We start from the raw sequence: 9,413 nt of genomic DNA, 5'->3' as shown, positions 1-9,413 counted from the left end.
GAAAACGAATGTCCACAAAAAAGGTGTATGTGAAGGTTTACAGTAGCTTTATTCATAATTTCAAAAGTTGGAGGCAACCAATGTCTCCTTCAGCAGGTCAACGGGTAAACAAACTATGTACATCTATCTATACAGTGGAATATTATTCAACAATTAAATATAGAGTTATCAAGCCATGAAAATACGCAGAGGGAACTTAAATGTATATTGCTAAGTGAAAGAAGCCAGTCTGAAAAAATTTCATATTGATGATTCCAATTCTATGACATTCTGGAAAAAGCAAAATTATAGACAGTGAGATCGATGATTGCCAGGAGTTTGGCGGAGAGGTGTTGAATAAATAAAGCACAGAGGATTTTTTAGGGTGGTGAAAGTATTCTCTGTGATTTGTCAAGTTCCGTAGAACTTTATAGACAAAAAGTGAACTTTAACATATCAAAAATCCTTTAGGAGATTGGGGGATCTTAGAAAGGACTGCAGACTGTTATCAGATAAACTTACATTTTTACAAAATATGAACAAATCACACTAAGGGAGTTGGGGGCAGGGGAAGGTGATGACCTACATAACTGGAAATGAGTGGATTCTTTGACTGAAGGCAAAAGGAACGATAACACTGTCTTCCATCTGATAAAGTTGTTTTCCATGGAGGTGCAAGTTAACAATTATGATGCTGCTATACATGTATCCTGGAATTGAACAATTATGTCAATGAATGGTGGATGATGAGAGTCAGATTTCTCACTGTTCAAGTAGGAGTTTACATACAAGCAAGGAAGGAGGTTAGAATGATCCATGTGGCAACAGACAGGAGACATCAGGATGAACTCATAGTTAGCTTAATATAGATACAGATGATTACATATAGAAATATTTACAGATATATGTATATACACAGGTTAGTATACTCACATATATTTCTTTTTTCTGTCAACTAAGAAGGCCTAAAGCAATCACATCACAATAGCAATGAGCATACCTAACATACGGATCTTGGTTTCAAAAACCTTTCACCAGCCAAAGGAACCAGCAAAACTTGCATAAATAGCAGATTCCAGGACTGGGGCAGGAAATATACAAGACGAGTCTGGAATATCTTGTAGAGCCCAAAAGTAAGTCCTCAGAAAAACTTCACCATGATGGGGGCATGTCAGAGGGATATAGGAATCGACTGAAAGAGCTCCCAGTAGCCCCAGAAGGAACAATTTGATAAACAAAATATTTAAAGTAGTACAAAATACATTTCCATGAGGCTATATTGATATTAATAAGTAATTGAATAAGTAAATGGAAGGGAAAGAAGAAACAAATTTTCCATGCAGAAGAATTACAGATAATTTATGAGATACTCTGCCCTAGAGGAAGAGCACATAACTTTCTGCCCCTTCAGTGTGGACTGGGCATAATGACTTCCTTTCAATGAGTACAGTGGGGAAAGTGGGGTTACTAACTTCACAGTGGAGAAACCTGACAAACACTACCTCAGCCAGGTGATCAAGGTCAACATCAATAGCGATAAATCGTGTTGATAGTATGTATTATTGATATAGTATGATGAAAATGGCACTTTACCTCTGTGGTCTTCCTCCTAAAAGCCCATAATTCCAATCTCATCATTAGAAAAACATCAGACAAATTCCAGTAGAAGGGCATTCTACTGCCTGACTAATACTCCACAAAACTGTCAAGGTCATCAAAACTAGCAAATTCTGAGGAACTGTCACAGTCAAAAGGAGTCTAAAGAGACATGACAACTAAATGCACTGTAGTATCCTGGATGGTGCCCCGGAACAGAAAAAGAACCTTAGCTAAAACTAAGGGACTCCAAATGATATGGACTTTAGTTAACAATAAGGTCAAGATTGGTTCATTAGGTGTAGCAAATGTATCATGATAACGTAAGATGTTAATAATATGTGAAACTGGATATGGGGTGCATGGGAATTCTCTGTACTATCTTCTCAATTTTTCTTTAAATCTAAACTGTTGTAAAAAATAAAGTCTACTAAAAAAGAAGAAAGAAACCCACTCTAATCGTAAGAAAAGACACTACAATTATTCTAATTTTTAAAAAGTGAAACAAGGATTATACCATATGCTTTTGAGTTCTCAATGCTTTTCTACTTTGGGGAGTTCTCCCCCTCCAAATATTCCAGCAATACAGGAACATTCTCAACTGTTCCAGTCAAAAATAGTAACTTTCAAAAATGGTGAAAATCAGTCACTTTCAGTCAGCTTGACTGTCAACATAACAAGAAAACACAGCAGGTTAGAATTAGAATATCTCTTTCTCCACCTTGAGTATGTGAAAAATATACCCGTCTTTATTTTCCATAGTAATCTTGGGTGTTTTTATCTAGACATGTGTTAACTGTGTAAGATAAACGAAGGGTGGCAGAAAATAAAGGCTTTAAGTTTAGTTGCACATCAAACAGTCCCCAGACATAGTCATTAATAACAAGATGCTTGAAGTTTAATCAACCATAAGTTGCACTTCTATTCTTTTTTCATTGTAAGGATATGTTTTACAAAATCTACTTAGAATAAGAAGAAATGGTTAAAAAATAAAATCAGTTTAAAACACTTAAGAGAAAAAGACTTAAAAAATAATATGTGGCTTCACACTTAACATCAATTGTTTAGCTAAAAACAACGTTAATAAGTTATTAATTATCAGTAACTGATAGTGATAAAATAAGCTATTAAAGAAATTTACTGCATATTAATCTTTAGATAAAATACTACATATTTTCAGCAATCCATTTTCTTATTATTCTAATAACATACAAGCTAAGAGGCTTTTCAGGAGCCATAACTGTATAGATATTCAATTACATTATTTTAAAGAGGAAGCTGAGGTAAATTGCTCCTTTTGTCTCCTTTCTCTGACTGCATCCAAAGTCTATGCATTTTGAGGCCCAATTCTCCATCCACTTAATCTACAATTATTTGTTTAAATGCTCTAGCATTAATTGAATTCCTAAGCTCTTACAGTTTGTAGCAGTCATCCTGGAAATTGCTATGCCTTATTAGGTATTATATTGTATAGCACTATTTTAATTTTTAGAAATTATATCACTTTTTAGCCAATTGTAAATTCTCAGAAGATCAGAACCATGTGAAATACTTCTTTGATCTAGCTTCCATTACCTAATAAAGTGCCAAACACATACTGGGCATTAAAGAAATACTTTCTGATTAATGAAATGATGTGATCTAATCTACTCATTGAAGGAAGAATTTGTAAACATCAATGTTTAGTAATATATTGGCTTTATCTAAAACTAAATCATGGTTGAAAATGTTTTGCTAAGTTCCTTAATGGAATATCTTCTCTTTTTATTTTAGCAAAACTCAAATCATGTTTGAATATTTTCTTATCATTTTAACATAGAAAAGTGTATCATATAAATAAGATGTTGCATTTAAAGAACATCTTTTTGATGAACAAGTTAAATATTAACAAAAACAACTATGTAACAGACAATAAATAAAGGCTTTATATAGATTATGTTCTCTGACAATTATGCAATAAAATTAGAAATCAGTAGTAAAAGGAGTAAAAATATTCATGTCTCTGATCACCACTTTCCCGTAAAGGTAGATTATTTTTACCAAACCTCCTACTAGAAACAACTAAAAATAAAGGATAAAGTAAAAGAATAATCTTCATAAAGGCAGCACAAATCTGATGAAATATTAAGGAATTCCCAGCCTGCAATCTAAGAACAGGAGGGGAAAAGGAAGATTCTAATCCACCCTGCCATAAGGCATTTGCTCTGGCTAAACCTAGCTATGGCCTGGAAGGACCCCGAAAAGCCTAGGGACACCCATGGTGAGGACTTTGATTCGTGAGCCTACGATATTGATTTGTGACACTAAAGGCTACACGGTTAGAGTAAGGTGAACCTAAAGTAAACCCTCTGTCACTTTGCAAGGGAGTAGGGAAGGAATCCATCCTTGAGTGCCTGTAAACACATGTAACTGTCATAGTGTTATAGAGCTCCACTTGTCTTTGTTGGGAATGTCCTCAAATAATCACAAACTGTAATTTAGATTAACATGATCCTGAACTGTTAGTGCCAGTGAGCTCTGGGAAGGAATGAATGTACTCCTTCTGGAGGACACCATCTCTATTTTGCCCTTTCTTGTGAGAATGCTCCCAAGAAAAATTTTATGATAAACTGAAAAATAACCAAGCTGGCAAGATAATAAGGCAACATGTATAAAGTTTATCAGAAACAACAGAAAACAGAAGCAGAACAAAAAACTTCAGATAATTAACTTAGATGCAGAGCATTAAAAAAAAAAAAAGGAAGAGAAACAGAAAAAAAAGAAAAATAGGCTTACTTCATTATTAGAATAAAAATAAGCTTGGCAGAATCAGCATGTAACAGGAAATTATTTTTAAAATTAATGCATACAGTATTGAGAGATCATTACAGTAACTGGGGTGAAAAATATAACAACTGAAATTTGAAACTCAGTGAATGAGTGTGGCAGCATATTAGCCACAAAACAGAGAATTAGCAAAATGGAAGTGGAGGCAAAAGGATTCTGCAGGTAGTGCAGAGAGAAAAAAAGTGGTAGGAAACATAAGCAAGAGTTTAAGAGGTACAGATGAAGAGTTAGAAGGTCTAAAATATATTTAATTTGCATTCCAAGGTATGGGGGTACAAGTTCAGGGTACAAGAGTAGAGAGGACCAAGGGCACAGAGAGAAAAGCTCTGAGCCAAGGAGCAAGGCTTTGTATTTACTCCCAGTATCAGGGGGCATGACAGTGACTTGTGACTCAATGAAACAAACTCCTGATGTTTTCACCTCATCCAAAGCCTTATCTAGGGTAGCAAGGTCATTATTACTGACCCCATCAATTCTGAGGTCTCCTATCTCAGCAGTCACATTGCTTTCTGGGTTGGCTCATGAGGTCTGTATGACTGATTTGGGCTTGCACAGTGGCAACTATTTTTAGGAGTCCATCTTTTTTTTTTAATTGAAGTGTAGTTAATTTACAATGTTGTGTTAGTTTTAAGTGTACTGCAAAGTTATTCAGTTTTATATATATATAAATATATATATAGATAATATATATTTTATATAAATAAATACATATAATATATATATATGTATAATATATATACATATGTTCTTTTTCAGATTTAAGATTTAGGAATCCATCTTAACTCTTGGCATCTCCTGTTATTACAAGAAAATAGCTCAAGTTTTCTCCGTAGGAAGAGTGACTTCGCTATTTTTCCCTTCATATAAAAGTTTTTTAATCCCAGGAAAGTCTAGCCTTGCAATATTCACATGATTTCTTTTGTTTTTCTAGTACCATTTTAACACTTTCTCTCTGTTACTCTTGCCCACTAAGCTTTAAGTTGGGCTGTCTCTACTCTAGGAAGTTTTCCAGGTTTGCAAGGCTGATTGAATTAGTTTATCTACATTCCTTTGAGTCAGTTTCTTATTTTCTGATGGGTCACCTTTATCAGCATTATTAAAACAACCTTCACCGTAAGAGGCCAAACACCAGCCAATGTTCCATCTATAATTTCCCATGGGAATTGATCTCTCTCATGGATTTCTTCTGAAAGTGCCAAAGCTCTCTTACAGCAGCCAAGATCCACTGCAAAAAAAAAAAAAACCCTGATGCCAAATGAATTTAAGTTTGGCATCATAGACTGTAGGAGGGGCTGAGCTGTAAGAAGGCTAGGCTGTTACCATCCTTCTTAACAAGCCTTATGTGCCTGGTCCCCTCATCTCCCAAGCAAACCAGCCAAGATTCAAATGATTTGCTCGGTTTTGCAACAGAGGTCATGAATATCCCTTGTTTCACCTGTGTGGGTGCACATCTCTATAACTGTTTTCTTAGAGGGTCAGAAACATCTGCCCTCTGCCACCCTCAAACAAACCTTAGTCTCAGTTGTGACAATGGGAAAGACCTGAGGCTGACTGCCGGATTGGTAAGGAAGTCCTCCGCCAGCCCCAGCTGAGAAGACAGTTGGCAACACCCAGACAGTGTTTGGGCATCTATCTGTATTTGAACCTTCTTCCTGGTACTCTTCTTGCAACCACCTCTCCAGTTCTTCCTCATCAACAGGCAATAAAGCAGAGGACCATTTATTGCCCAGTTGACCATACGATTTTGTCAACATGTCACTACTGAGTCCCATGAATTTTATTCAAATCCCATTAGTTAGCCCACAACGTCCATTTCTTTCCTCTTCCAAAAGGCCAGATCCCTGTAAGCATATCACCTATGTTGCCAAAAACCATCAACAAATCTCTGAGAGGTCAGCTAGTCTGCCAAGCTTCATGGATGCTGGCAGATGACACAAGGCAGAGATCAAAGGTGAGTTTATTGCAAATGCAGTACCAAAGTATCAGCATTTATACCATTTTTCTGAGCTCCAGTTCTTACAAGGTGACATGAATTTGGTCCATATGGTGACATGAATGGGGCCTTGTATGACAGGAGAAGGGCTCTGAGCTTTGGGAACCTAAATATTTTACACTGGACAGTGAGCACAGATGCCCTTTTTTCTAGAAAGAAATGACCATCTCTATCTTCCAGGGCTGTAAGCACACCTGTTACTTGCTTCAGAGGGAGACATTAACTCTACTATCCAAGTCTATTCTCTATAAAAATATCATTTAAAAGATCACCTGGGGAGGGCTTCCCTGGTGGCACAGTGGTTGAGAATCTGCCTGCCAATGCAGGGGACACGGGTTCAAACCCTGGTCCGGGAAGATCCCACATGACGCAGAGCACCTAAGCCCATGGGCCACAACTACTGAGCCTGAGCTCTAGAGCCCGTGAGCCACAACTACTGCCTAGAGTCCGTGCTCTGCAACAAGAGAAGCCACCGCAATGAGAAGCCCGCGCACCACAACAAAGAGTAGTCCCCGCTGGCCGCAGCTAGAGAAAGCCCACGCGCAGCAACAAAGACCCAACACAGCCAAAAAAAAAAAAATAGATAAAAGATCATCTGGAACAAAGGGCAGTCAGTGCCCCTGCTTGCAAGATGTACAGAAAAAAAAAAAAAAGAGAGAGACCCATGTAGAATTATCTCCCAATATATCACAAGTTAAAGAAGAAAATTTCAGGAATAAATTGTTTTACTGCATTAATTTTTACCACCAGAGAGCTGTTGTACCACTCTTTCTGTTAGAATTATTTGGTGATACCCTGAATCACATGCACTTAACTATAACATGCAATGTGCAAATATGATTTTTCATATTTTTTAAAAAAAAAAAAAGCTTGAATCCCCTTTTGGAACGAAGGTTCTTCAGAGGTGGCTAAATTGTATCCATTATCTAAATCAAATATTTTAAAAAAGGAAGGGAAGGAGGAAGTAGAAGAATAGTATAATGAGGTGGGGGGTGGGGAAGGCCCTGCGCTGTGGCGGGAAAGTGGCGGGAAAGCGGCGGGAAAGCTCCTCCCGGAGCCTGGGGCGCTGGAGGCGCCGCCGCGGCCGCAGCTGACGCAGTTTCTGGCCGAGAAGCTCGTCACCATTATCCCGAACTTCAGTCCGGACAAGATCTTCTAACTGGGGGCGACCTGGGGCTCTTCCACCCTGACTCACCAGTAGAGGTGGCCCTGTGGCTGGCGATCGACCCGACACCAAGATGGATGCGTTGGCTGCTTCCTCGCGAGTGGAGGGAAGTGGGAAAGTTGGAGAAGATGAGGGATCAGGAAGGAAAAGGAAGAAACGTTTCCCTCTACGCCTAGCCCTTAATCCAGGGAACTTACCAAACTCCTGTTAAGTCAGGCTTCGGACAACATCCCCAAGGCGCATGAGATCCGGACCCCGATGGAGGACGCGCAGGACAGTCGCGTAGCCAAGCTCCCATGTGTGCTGACGCCTTCGTGACACAGCAGGCGGCCCGCGCCAGGCTGGATAACTTGACCTCGATGCAGGTCAACACCCGTGGGGCTTTCCTCTCACCAGCACTCGATCCCGTGGACAAACTCCGCACAGACCTGCAGCCTTCACACAGCGCCCAGTCTCGAGACTTCCAGGCAGAGAGGGGTTTGTGGAGGCCCGTGTCTGGGGCAGGAGGCCCGCCAGCGGTGTGTGAGCGCTCAGGACGCGATGAAGGGACGCCCATTCCTGGGAGTTCTTGAACCGCTTTTGAACGTCTGAAAAAAAGTGCAGTGGAGCAAGGAATGGATTTATAACATTGTTAGACAGCAACGGGCTTGTGGTGACTTTCTGTAATTCCACATCTGTATCTTGGAGCCAGCTGTCCTTTTACAAAGGAAAGAAAAAAACTTTGGCAAAATAAGCGGTTTTCCCCGGCGGAAGCTCCAGTCTCCTGATCAGAACTGCCATTAGCAGGTGAGTGTTCGGTGACTTCACGTGTTGGCTTTTAAAAGATGGAGGTATAGCAGGAGTGCGGAAGTGGCTAGGCCTTTTTTTTTTCCTTTCCTTTTTTGTTTCCTTCTTGAACCTGATCCCTTGGGCTAAATTTAGAGTCTCCTACAAAGGTGGTTCATCCAGAGAAAGAGAGCCATTGAGTGGGTAGTGACGGTGACCCATGTTTATCATCTAAGCCCTGATACACAATAAAGATGGCATCAAGCCAAGTCTCTATTGGGTTTTCCTGCCTAACTGTCACGTGAAAGGAGCAAGCCAGGGGGCTAGAATGACTTCTTAGACCAAACTGAGAGGTTTAGCAGGCAGCTGGAAACTTTAGACCAACACTCTGGATGTCTCTTGTTCTCTTTGCTACTTTTGGGTAAGGTCTAAAGGGTTGCTTAGCACCAAGAGGAAAGTCCGGGAAAAATTAATTCCATGTTATCAAGTGTGTGAGTGAAGACATGATGCCAGGGGGAAAAGTGGGACCTGTGACATGGTTCTTGATGGACTGAGGCAAAAGACTGTTATAGGCAGCAGAGGCTCAGTTGAGGGCAATTTTTTTTTTTGCCCTAGGAGGAAAAGTTTCATCTGTAGCATTTTGGAATTGCTAAGTTCCTTACAGAAAGTATATTACTGAGAGAGGAAATGCTTGTCTAGTCATGCAATGAGTAGGTTCAGTAACCAGCTGGTTTTGGACGGTAGCACCATTGGTGAAAAGCAGAAGCATGCCATCTCGAGGGTTTTTTAAAGAGTCTATGTGTGTGTCAGCTGAGCCTAAAGAATATCTACTGGGATTTTCCCTTCAGTGTTTAAATTCCAAACTTACTCAAGCTACACGAGCACTATTTCTCCATTCCACATTGGTACCCAGATGTTCCTCTGACAAGCAGCTGATGGTTATTATTTGAACACTGAAGGGCCAGACATGAAGGGATTAGGACCTAGAAGACCTGGTCTCCACCGTTTAAGAGATGACAGGACTTGCCTTTTCATCTCGCCCTTATGTGGAATCCTTCAGATTTAATCTGGGGAATCTTCTAGAGTGAA

At 39.6% G+C, this 9,413-nt stretch overlaps 1 pseudogene; it reads left to right on the top strand.

The window, feature by feature from the left end:
• The first annotated feature begins 6,259 nt into the window (after positions 1 to 6,259).
• On the top strand, positions 6,260 to 8,131 carry LOC132530490 (DNA replication complex GINS protein PSF2-like; annotated as a pseudogene).
• Positions 8,132 to 9,413: the final 1,282 nt, after the last annotated feature.

The sequence above is a fragment of the Lagenorhynchus albirostris genome, chromosome 12 (assembly GCF_949774975.1).
Source record: "Lagenorhynchus albirostris chromosome 12, mLagAlb1.1, whole genome shotgun sequence".
NCBI classification, from domain to species: domain Eukaryota; kingdom Metazoa; phylum Chordata; class Mammalia; order Artiodactyla; family Delphinidae; genus Lagenorhynchus; species Lagenorhynchus albirostris.
The sequence above is the reverse complement of the archived record's forward strand: the minus strand, read 5'-3'. Positions and strand labels throughout refer to the sequence as shown.